Source organism: Crocuta crocuta, unplaced genomic scaffold (assembly GCF_008692635.1).
Source record: "Crocuta crocuta isolate KB4526 unplaced genomic scaffold, BGI_CrCroc_1.0 scaffold7, whole genome shotgun sequence".
In the NCBI taxonomy this organism is placed as follows: Eukaryota; Metazoa; Chordata; class Mammalia; order Carnivora; family Hyaenidae; genus Crocuta; species Crocuta crocuta.
The window spans coordinates 6697442-6708557 of record NW_027531904.1 but is presented as its reverse complement, the minus strand read 5'-3'; the positions used below and the strand labels follow the sequence as shown (position 1 = coordinate 6708557).

At 43.0% G+C, this 11116-nt stretch overlaps 1 long non-coding RNA gene across 4 annotated transcripts in view; it reads right to left on the bottom strand.

Annotated features, from left to right (window-relative positions):
* LOC144240081 (uncharacterized) overlaps window positions 1–11116 on the bottom strand; it is a 28990-nt gene that overhangs the window by 12601 nt on the left and 5273 nt on the right. For 3 of the 4 annotated variants that reach the window (XR_013337561.1, XR_013337560.1, XR_013337563.1), the window contains 2 exons: window positions 10152–10269; window positions 1849–1964 (listed from right to left, as the gene is read on the bottom strand). This is a non-coding gene — a long non-coding RNA (uncharacterized LOC144240081). The remainder of the gene's footprint in view (window positions 1–1848; window positions 1965–10151; window positions 10270–11116) is intronic. The other variant, XR_013337562.1, reaches the window with a different exon arrangement.

Genomic DNA, 11116 nt, shown 5'->3' with positions numbered 1-11116 from the left:
GTTTACCAGCACCTCACTGGACAAACTGGGGTCAGGAATTCTGTCTTCTCAACAGTGCCAGCATTCTTGATCTGCCCCAGATAAACAGTCCAGCCTTTGGGGTTTCCGCATTCCAGTTTTGGNAGTGTGAACACTGGCGGCCACTTTGGATCGCAACCTTTGCTGCGTCCTCCCTCGGCTAAGTGCTCGCTTGACTCTGACATCACCACAAGGTTGGTATTGAACTTTGACTCGACCCATTTTACATATGACAAAGTGAGCCACAGAGAAGTTAAGCGACTCTCTCCTGAGGCTGTCAGCCAAGAGAAAGGTGGAATCCTCTCATAACCACTAGCTCTACAGATAAAAGAAGAATAATCCGATGATCCGATAAGGGAATGTGATTAAGTGGCTCAGTTACCATTCCTTCCTGGCTGCCAATGCTGCCTTTAGCTTCCAACTACCAGAGGGCATTCATGCTGATGTAATTGTACCGTCCTTAGTCACATCCAATAAAACAGTGGACTTACAGAATGTGGCCTATCCCAGGTCTTTAGGAGACTTTAATGAGTAAATAAGACTGTTCTAGAGTTAATGATCCATTGTTTCGGTTGATGGCATGCTTCTAAGTCAATCAATTATTAATTAGGAATTGAGATCCGACATATCCAACGCAGTTCAAGATCTGGACACCTCCCATGAAAGCTAAATCTCCGGAGTGTTTAAACAGTTTGTTGAAAATTACACAGTTTGGAAGAGATTAGGACACGAAATTCACCACACTTGTCTGATTCCAGAACTCCTGTGCCAGGGAGTCATGTGATGAGCATCTGACAGCTCGTGGAAAAAACCTCTTGGGGCGCCTGGGGGGCTCATTCGGTTAAGCAGCCTTGATTTCAGCTTAGGTCATGACCTCATGGTTCATGAGTTTGAGCCCCACGTCAGGCACTGTGTTGATGGCTCAGGGCCTGCTTGGGAGTCTCAGCCCCCCCTCCTCCCCCACTCACGCTCTTTTTCTCTCTCCCTCAAAACTAAATGAATAAACATTAAAAAAAAAAAAAACCAAAACATATACACAACAAACTCTTCTAAGGGCTCCTGAGTGTCTAGTCGGTTTAGCGTTTGACTCTTGATTTTGGCTTAGGTCATGATCTCACAGTTGGTGGGATCGAGCCCCGCACTGGGCTCTGTGCTGACAGTGCACAGCCTGCTTGAGATTCAATCTCCCATTCACCCCTCTAAAACTAAATAAATAAGCTTAAAAACAATCCTCTTATAGAAGAATAGCTAATGGCAGAGAAAAATGCCCATAAAGTACTGGTTTAAAAAAAGGAGGTGAGGGGTGCCTGGGTGGCTCAGTCGGTTGGGCGTCCGACTTTGGCTCAGGTCAGGATCTCACAGCTTGTGAGTTTGAGCCCCGCGTCAGGCTCTGTGCTGACAGCTCGGAGCCTGGAGCCGGCTTCAGATTCTGTGTCTCCCTCTCCTTCTGACCCTCCCCTGCTCACATTCTGTCTCTCTTTCCTTCAGAAATAAATAAACATTTAAAAAACTAAAATAAAATAAAAATGGAGGTGAACACATGACTTTATTTTATCAATTTTGGATATGTGTTGCTTTTCGTATCTTAATGTCTGAAATAGGGTGCATCAAAAATCAATTCCAGGTGAATTATGGATATTAATGTGAAAGGTGAAACAATAAAGCTTCTAGAAGATACTACAGGAGAGTATCTTCATAGTCTTGGGGTAGGAAAGATTAATGAAATGGGAAACAAAGCATACCCATAAAAGACCAGTAAGTTGGACTAAACTAAAATTAAGGAATATTTGTGCATCGAAAGACATATTGAGAGAGTAAAAAAGTAAGCACCTGTGGCATGCGGGTGGCTCACTCAGTTAGGCATCTGTCTCTTGATCTCAGCTCAGGTTTTGATCTCAGGGTCCAAAGTTCAAGCCTCAGATTGGACTCCACGCTGGGCATGAAGCCTATTGGGGGAAAAAAAGCCACTGAATGAGAGAAAACTTCTACGGTGTATGTATCCAAAAAAGGGAACTCATACCAGAATATATGTCAGACTCCTACAAATCACAAATATGGAAAAAAAATATGCTCAAGATTTGAGGCAGGCACTTCATAAAAGAGAATAATCAAATGAATATTAAGCACATGAAAAGGATCTCAGTCCCCTATTTCCAGGGAAATGTGATTTATAACCACAGCGAGAGGTGCCCAGATGGCTCAGGCAGTTAAATGTTGACTCTTGATTCTGGCTCAGGTCATGATCTCATGGTTCGTAGGTTCGAGTCCTCCATGGGGCTCTGTGCTGACAGTGTGGAGCCTGCTTGATATTCTCTCTCCTTCTGTCTTTCCCTCCCCTGTTCATGCTCTCTCTCTCTCTAAACATCAATAAATAAACATTAAAAAAATAAACAAAACTGCCACAAGTTACCACTATACACCCAGGAGAATGACCAAAATCGAAAGGAACGACAGTGCTGAGTGTTAGTGAAAATGTGGAGAAACTGAAATGAGAAGCTCCCATTCGTCGCTGGTGGGAAATAAATGAACCAATTCCTTAGAAAATCATTTGGCAGCGTTCGTGAAAGCTGAACACTTAACACAGTAACTTATGAGCCATTAATTCACTCCTAAATGTCATCCACCGGGATTTCATACATACGTGGAACAAAAGACAAGTGCTAGAACATTCACACAAGCCTCATTAACAGTAGCCCCAAACCAGAAAAAATCCAAATGTCCATCAATAGGATAAATATCCATAAATTGTGGCAGATTCACAAAATGGAGTGTTAGATAGCAACAGAATAAATTACAACTATGTTATGCAAAAGCGTGGATGAATTTCACAAGTGCAATGAGAAGTAAGACACAACATCTGATTCTGTTTCCATCAAAACAAAAATAGGCAAAAACCAGTCCATTTTAGTAGAATTTAGGAAAGTAGTTACTTTGGGGGAAGTTGGGGAAAACAGTGCCTAGAAGGTGGTAGAAGTTTTTGGTGTGCTGGTGATGTGAGGTTTCCTGAGCGGGGCAGTGACTGCGGGCACAGTCATGAGTTATAAATCAATAATTGGTGTACTTTTCTGCATATGTGTATACATATATTGTGCTACGGTATAAAGTTAAAAAAAAAAGTGGGACAATAGAGGGTTAGAGTTGGATAGAGGATGTTAATTATTCACAGATCTTTGTTGAAAGACTCGTTCAATGATGCCCATCCAATGATGGAATACAAGACACTACCCTGAGCTAAGAAACCCGGCAAAACGTGCCGATGAATCTATTGGAAAAGCATGAAGGAGCTCAGAAAACTCACTGGAACTAAAATACAATGGAATCATAACAAGGACTATAGGAGAGGGAAAACTAGAGAGAAATCATAAGAAGTTTCTCATATTTCTAAGCACCAGAAAAATGATCAGTTTTAAACTTTGTAAAGTCAAGTTAAGAATTTAGTTTTTAGCGGGGCGCCTGGGTGGCTCAGTCAGTTAAGCATCAGACTTCGGCTCAGGTCATGATCTCATGGTTCGTGGGTTCGAGCCCCGCGTCAGGCTCTGTGCTGACAGCTCGGGGCCTGGAGCCTGCTTCAGATTCTGTGTCTCCCTGTCTGCTCCTACCTTGCTCATGCTCTGTCTCTCTCTCACACACAAAAATAAAATAAACATTAAAAAAAAGAATTTAGTTTCTAGGGACGCCTGGGTGGCTCAGTCCATTAAGCGTCTGACTCTTGATTTCGGCTCAGGTCATGATTTCGAGGTTTGTGAGTTTGAGCCCCACTTTGGGCTCTGCACTACACTGTGGAGCCTGCCTGAGATTCTCTCTCTCTGCCTCTCCCCTGCTCGCTCACTCTCTCTCTCAAAAATAAATAAACTTAAGAAAAAAAAAGAATTTAATTTGTAAATGAGTAGAAATAGAACGTATAATTTCTAAACCAGTAAAGGGAGTGAGGGAGAATAAAGAAATCTTAATTGTTCCAACAGAAAACTAAAAAGGATGTGGAAACAAAAGCAAAAGAGAGGTGCCTGGGTGGCTCAGTCCACTGAGTGTCCAAGTCTTGATTTCAGCCCAGGTCACGATCTCGTGGTTTGTGAGTTCGAGCCCCACATTGGGCTCTGTGCTGACAGTGCGGAGCCTGCTTGGGATTCTCTCTCCCTCCCTCTCTGGCCCTATCCCACATGTGTGCACTCCCTCTCTCAAAATAAATAAACTTAAAAAAAAAAAAGCAAAAGAAAAGCATGGCAAACAGAAAATGCAAAATAAAGTGAAAGAAGTAAAATATCTTCAGTAATCTCAATAAATGTGGTTAGTTTAAATGTATCTATTAAAAAATGTGGGCTTTCAAAGTATGTTACGATAATAAAATTCTACTTTGGAGATACATGTAAAACCTGGTGATGGAAACATGACAGTAAAAAGCATGAGAAAACATATATCAGGCAAATATTGTTGAAAGTAAAACTGTATAGCAATATTATATAACATAATACAACATAACAATATAATATAATGTAAATTTTAAGCAAAAATCAGTATTAGGTACAAAGATTGTTACTTAATGACAAAAAGAATAATTCACAAGAAAAATGTAACAACCTTGAGCCTACATGTAACATCGTTTCAAAATATATATGTCACCATGGATAGAATTATAGAGAAGATAATATACACTGCCGTATTGGGAGACTTTAACATCTCTCTTAGAAACGAACAGTCAGAACTTACAAAAATTCGTAAGAATACAAGTTTGAAGAACACAGTGGAGAAGCCTGTTCTCAAGGCCAGATGTAGAACTCTGTAGCTTATAATTAGGGGGTCATGTTTTTTTGTTTTCAAGAACACATGGAATATATAAATGTGACCACATATTGGACCACAAAGGAAGAGTCAGTGAGTGCCAAAGCAGACATAGCATTAGACTTGGTGCAACAGAACATAAAATCACAATCAAGGTGCATCTGGCTGGCTCAGTCAATAGAGCATGCGATTCTTGATCTCGGGGTTGTAAGCTGGAGTCCCATGTTGCATGTAGAGACTACCTAAAAATAAAATCTGGAGGGGCACCTGGGTGGCTCAGTTGGTTAAGTGTCTGACTTCAGCGAGGGTCATGATCTCACGGTTTGTGAGTTCGAGCCCTGCATTGGGTTTATGCACTGACGGCGTGGAAACCTGCTTGGGGGGCGCCTGGGTGGCTTAGTCGGTTAAGCGTCCGACTTTCGCTTAGGTCATGATCTCGCGGTTCATGGGTTCGAGCCCCGCGTCGGGCTCTGTGCTGACTGCCAGCTCAGAGCCTGGAGCCTGTTTCAGTCTGTGACTCCCTCTCTCTCTGACCCTCCCCTGCTCACGCTGTCTCTCTCTCTCTCTCCTAGAAATAAATAAAACATTAAAAAAATTAAAAAAAAAAAAAGAAACCTGCTTGGGAATCTCTCTCCGCCCCTCCCCCACTGATCTTCCTCTCAAAATAAATAAATAAACTTTAAAAAATAGAATAAAATAAAATCTTAAATAAATAAATAAAAATCACAGTCAAAAAGAAAATCCTCCATATAGTTACTCCTAACTGAAATAGGACACACAATAATCAGGGGCTTCCTGATGGGATGCATTGGGAATGACACAATCTATGTACAATTCCTGTTAAAGGTGTTTAACTTGAATCCAATGATTAGGAAACCAGACAGAAGAAACAATGTAACTGTTCGGACATTCCACCAAACAGCTGACATGGCTTTTTCAAAAACAGCAAAGTTATAAACACTTCCCACCCATCCACCCACAAAAGAACAGGGTATCCTTTAGATTAAAGAAAGCTAATGAGGCATGACAACCACATGCAGTGCATGGTCTTTATTGGACTCTCGATCCCTGATTTACCCCCCAAATTTAAAGAAATTATTGGGACAACCTGGAACAATGAATACGGACTATTTATCACATAGCATTATTGCATAGGTGTTAAATTTTTTGTGTGTGATGATGTGGTACCCATTTTTGTTGACTTGCTAGTGCTTTCCTCTAGCATAAGTCTCAAAGTTTTTGATTTTAGGACTCTGTACACTCTTAGGAGTTTTTGAGGACTCCAAAAAGCTTTGTTTATAGGAGTTATATAAAACTACACTCACTGAATTAAAAGTTAAAGTAGAATTTTTCTTAAGTTTATTTATTCAGGGGTGCCTGGGTGGCTGAGTCTGTTGAGCATCTGACTCTCAATTTCAGCTCAGGTCATGATCTCAGGGTCATGGGATTGAGCCCTGCGTTAGACTCTGCATGCTGGGCATGAAGCCTGCTTAAGATTCTCTCTCTCTCTTCCTCTGCCCATGCTCTCTCTCTCTAAAAAAATAAAATAAAACAAACTATGTTTTTTCCCCCCTCTCCCCCCAAGAAAACTTACTGGGGAGAGTTGTTTATTTACATTTTTGCAAATCTCTTCCCAGCTGACTTGGTGGAAATAGCTGTAATTTCATCTCTGCTTCTGCTTTCAGTCTGTTGTACATGTTGTTTTGGCTGAGGTAAATGAAGGAGATCTCGCCACACACAGATTTAGATTTGGAAAAAAGAAAACGAAGGAGGATTTAAAAAATTGTTTTTAATGTTTATTTATTTTTGGGAGAGAGAGAGACAGAGCACGAGCAGGGGAGGGGCAGAGAGAGAGAGGGAGAAACAGAATCTGAAGCAGGCTCCAGGCTCTGAGCTGTCAGCACAAAGCCCAATGTGGGGCTCAAACCCACAAACCCTGAGATCATGACCTGAGCCGAAGTCCGACACTTAACCAACCAAGCCACCCAGGTGCCCCACGAAGGAGGATTTTAAGAGTTTTTCCAAATATTGCAGATAACATCCCCCCATTATCAAAGGCCATTTAATTCTTATTTTTTAGACTTATTTAAAAAAATCATTTTTTAAGTAAACTGCACACAACATGGGGCTTGAACTCACAACAGCGAGATTGAGTCACATGGTCTTCCGACTGAGCCAGCCAGGTACCCCAAACACTTAATTTTTAAAAATTAATTGTATTTATCTTTAAATCTACATCCAAGTTAGTGAGCATACAGTGCAATAATGATTTCAAGAGTAGATTCCAGTGATTTATCCCCCAACCATTTTATTTTTAAAGATGTACAATACCAAAAGCAGACAATGGAGTGGAAGAAAGTAATTTTTTACAAGTATGATTAAATTGAAGCGGTTCACAGCTATTCTCTCCCACAGGAATAAAGCATGAGTTTGTAAAAATTAAGAGATGAGACAGAAAGCCCATGTACAACATAGGTCAGGGGAGCCAGCATGCCATCAGAGGCACCCCAGGGTTCACTGCACCAGGAAGGAGACCAGACACAAGTGGCTTTTTTTTTTTTAAGGCAGTTCCAGGTACTTGATTTTATTTTATTTATTTATTTTTTTTAATGTTTTATTTATTTCTAGGAGAGAGAGAGAGAGACAGCGTGAGCAGGGGAGGGTCAGAGAGAGAGGGAGTCACAGACTGAAACAGGCTCCAGGCTCTGAGCTGGCAGTCAGCACAGAGCCCGACGCAGGGCTCGAACCCACGAACCGCGAGATCATGACCTAAGCAAAAGTCGGACGCTTAACCGACTAAGCCACCCAGGCGCCCCTCAGGTACTTGATTTTAAACAAGAAAGTGGCAAGTGGCATCAGCAGCTAAGAGTGTGCCTCTATTATGAGAGCTCTTCCCCCTTACCGTTCCATATGGTACAATTTTGGGAGAAAAAAAAAGTGTGCTATACCTAGTTATGTTTTCCACTAGTATACCTTTCTAGTTGGTTTTCCCACACCAAGCAATTCTCCAATCCTCAGCAGGACTGAATGTCCCACAATTTAACTCAATTCTGACACCACCTCCCTGGAGACAGCATCAGATCCCACAGGGGAAGGGCTTACTCCCACCAGACTGAGGCCAATTGCAGATCTGGGAGACTTGCATTTGGGCCAATCGGCTACAGATTGCGGATTTCCATGACCCTCTCCTCGGGTCCCCTAGTCTGCTGGAATAGCCCACAAAACTCAGGGAAATGCTGATTTACATTTATCAACTTATTATAAGGGATATCTAAAGGATTCCGATGGACAGTCAGATGAAGAGGTACATGAGAGTGAAGTCCAGAAGGTCCTGAGCAGAGGAGATTCTGTCCCAGTTTATGAATAATGAAGGACACTCCTGTCGCTCAGGAAATTCCAAGGGGTTTAGGAGTTCTGTGTCAGGAACTGGGGACAAAGACCAAATACATTTCTATACCACAACTTTCTTACAAGACAGGCAAGGCATTGATGGATACATCTGGCTTAAAGTCGAAGAATTATGAACAGAACATCTAAGAAGTTACATTTCAGGAGATAGGACTTTCACTTGAGTTAAAGTTGAATGCATGTCTCAACCACTGATCTTGACTGAGACAAAATGTGATTTTCCAAATTTCTACAGTTGCTTCTGTTTCAAAAACTAGCTTTATAGCTCCTTTCATTAAAACATATTCTGATATAGGGCACCTGAGTGGCTCAGTCGATTAAGCATCCCACTTCGGCTCAGGTCATGATCTCACAGTTTGTGGGTTTGAGCCCCGCGTCGGGCTCTGTGCTGACAGCTCAGAGCCTGGAGCCTCTTTCGGATTCTGTATCTCCCTCTCTTTCTGACCTTCCCCTGCTCATGCTGTTTCTCTCTCTCAGAAATAAATAAAACATGAAAAACAAAACAGAACATATTCTGATCAAATAATCTTGCAGAGGAAAGATAACCTAGCTTCAAGGCTGTGCCCGAAAGCAGAGAGAAAATTATTGATTTTCTGCTCAGTTATCAGGTTTAGAATCTTTAAAAGAAGCGTGGGAGTTCCCAGAAGCACCGCTGTGCTGTCGGTGCCGAAAATTTTATGCACTGTCCTTGAGCGTGAAAAACAGTCATCCGGCCAGTGATATGCGGTCCACACCGGTTCTCCCACAAACAGCCTCGTGACTGTCACACTCTTGTTTTCATCCACTGTGAAGCAGCGATAGATGCTGCAGGAGGAGTTATGATGTCGTCATTTTCTCTGAAAGCCTGGATCTGCTAGGCCTCTTTACCTCTTCTATCAAAGTCTGCCCTGAGAGTGGAGGGCCGGTGAGCCTTACATCCAAGTCCAGTGGCAACTCTCCACATGCCTTCGCCTTTTCTTCATTTCTTCCCGTTTATCTTTGCATATGGTTATTATGTCCATGCAAGAGTAATTTCTCTTTGTGGATCCTTCCTCATTCTGGGTCCTGCTCACATCTGTCCGCGCTCCAGTAAAGGACACTGAACTGGCGTGGCTGCCCCAGCAGCTGGGCCTTCGGGCATGGGGACCATGCTGNGGTGTGCATCTGGGCATGGTGGGCACCACAAGCATCAGGGCCACCCCGACTTGCATGACCAATCTGGATCCTTGACCCAGAAAGGCCCAGGTGGCCTTTCTGCTTTGGGTACCTGGGCGCTTCACAGCCCAGCCTTGGTTTCCTGTTTTCCTGGTTCCTGAGACTGGGTGAGAGCCCACCTGGGTCTTCTTTTACTATAACAAAATGTACAGGTGATAGTTGCTCACAGGTTAACTGTAATGTGGAATCCAGAGCAACATCAATGGACTTTCCTACTCTGTTACATTCGCATCTGTTACATTCAAATTCATTCATTTGAAAAATTTTTAAGTTTATTTATGTTGAGAGAGAATGAGAGAGCAAGCAGGGGAGGGGCAGAGACAGGGAGAGAGACCGTCTCAAGCAGGCTCTGTCCTATCAGCGGGGCTGGAACTCATGAACTGTGAGATCATGACCTGAGGTGAAACCAAGAGTCTGGACGCTTACATGACAGACTGAGCCACCCAGCTGCCCCTTGAATTCATTCTTCAATAGAATTTTTTTTTTGAAAAATTTTAATGTTTTATTTACTTCTGAGAGACAGAGACAGCGTGAGCAGGGGAGGGTCAGAGAGAGAGGGAGTCACAGGCTCCGAAATAGGCTCCACGCTCTGAGCTGGCAGTCAGCACAGAGCCCGACGCGGGGCTCGAACCCACGAACCGCGAGATCATGACCTAAGCGAAAGTCGGACGCTTAACCGACTAAGCCACCCAGGCGCCCCTCCATGAGTTAAGATTTAACATAGCTATTAATTTTTACTGCTTTATTAAGGATACCTTCATACTTTTTCTTAAAAATCCAAAGAATGCACGTGGTGAGCAATCAAATCACTGCCACTGTGGGTTGGTGCCTCTGTGTCATGATTCCTGGTAGAGTGCCAGCAGTCTTCCGCACCTGGGCAAACGTTAACACCGAGAAGGTGACTTCTCAGTATTGTTAGAACGGGGGTGCCCTCCAGGATAACCCCGCCCCTCCCCCCTCGGAGTCCGGGGACCGCACTTTGAGAACCGAACCGTTGCTCTAGGCGGCACCATTCTATTCTCATCTCCACCTGACTCTACATTGAGTTCTTATCTTTCTCGCTCCTTGCTTCCAGGAACAGTGCAGCCCCACCCCCCCACACCCCTACCCTTCCTCATCCCGCCTCCAGCAGAGGGGCGTGGCCAGCCGCCCAAGGCATGGATTGCCCCAGGGTCCCTCTCCCTTCTTTCCTGACCTCACTTCCTCTTCCCCTCCCCCAGCCCCTTTAACCCTTCACTCCCCCCACCCCTCCCCGACGGTGGAAAAGAAGCCAAAGGAAAAGTCTCAGTGTGAAGGACGTGGTCAGAGCGAGTTGTGCTGGGACTTGGTACACTATACAGCACCCATATTACCTTGGCAATTTGTTTAAAAAATTTTTAAAGTATATATCTTGATTGTTCTTTTTCTGGTTATAAAAGTTATAGATGCTTATTACATAATACTCAAACCACACAGAATTGTATACAGTAGAAATGGAGAGTCTCCCCTAATCCCCCTCCCCCAGGCTCTATCGGTTTAGGCACCTTCAATATCTCATATATATGTATTTTTCATACACATATATGTATACACCAATGGGATATTTCTCTGCAACTTTCATTTTCACTTAATGTATTACATGTTTCTAGATCAGCAAATAAAAGATCTACTTCATTTTTTTCAAGTTTATTTTACTTATTTTGGGAGGGACAGAGAGAGAGGGAGAGAGACAATCCTAAGC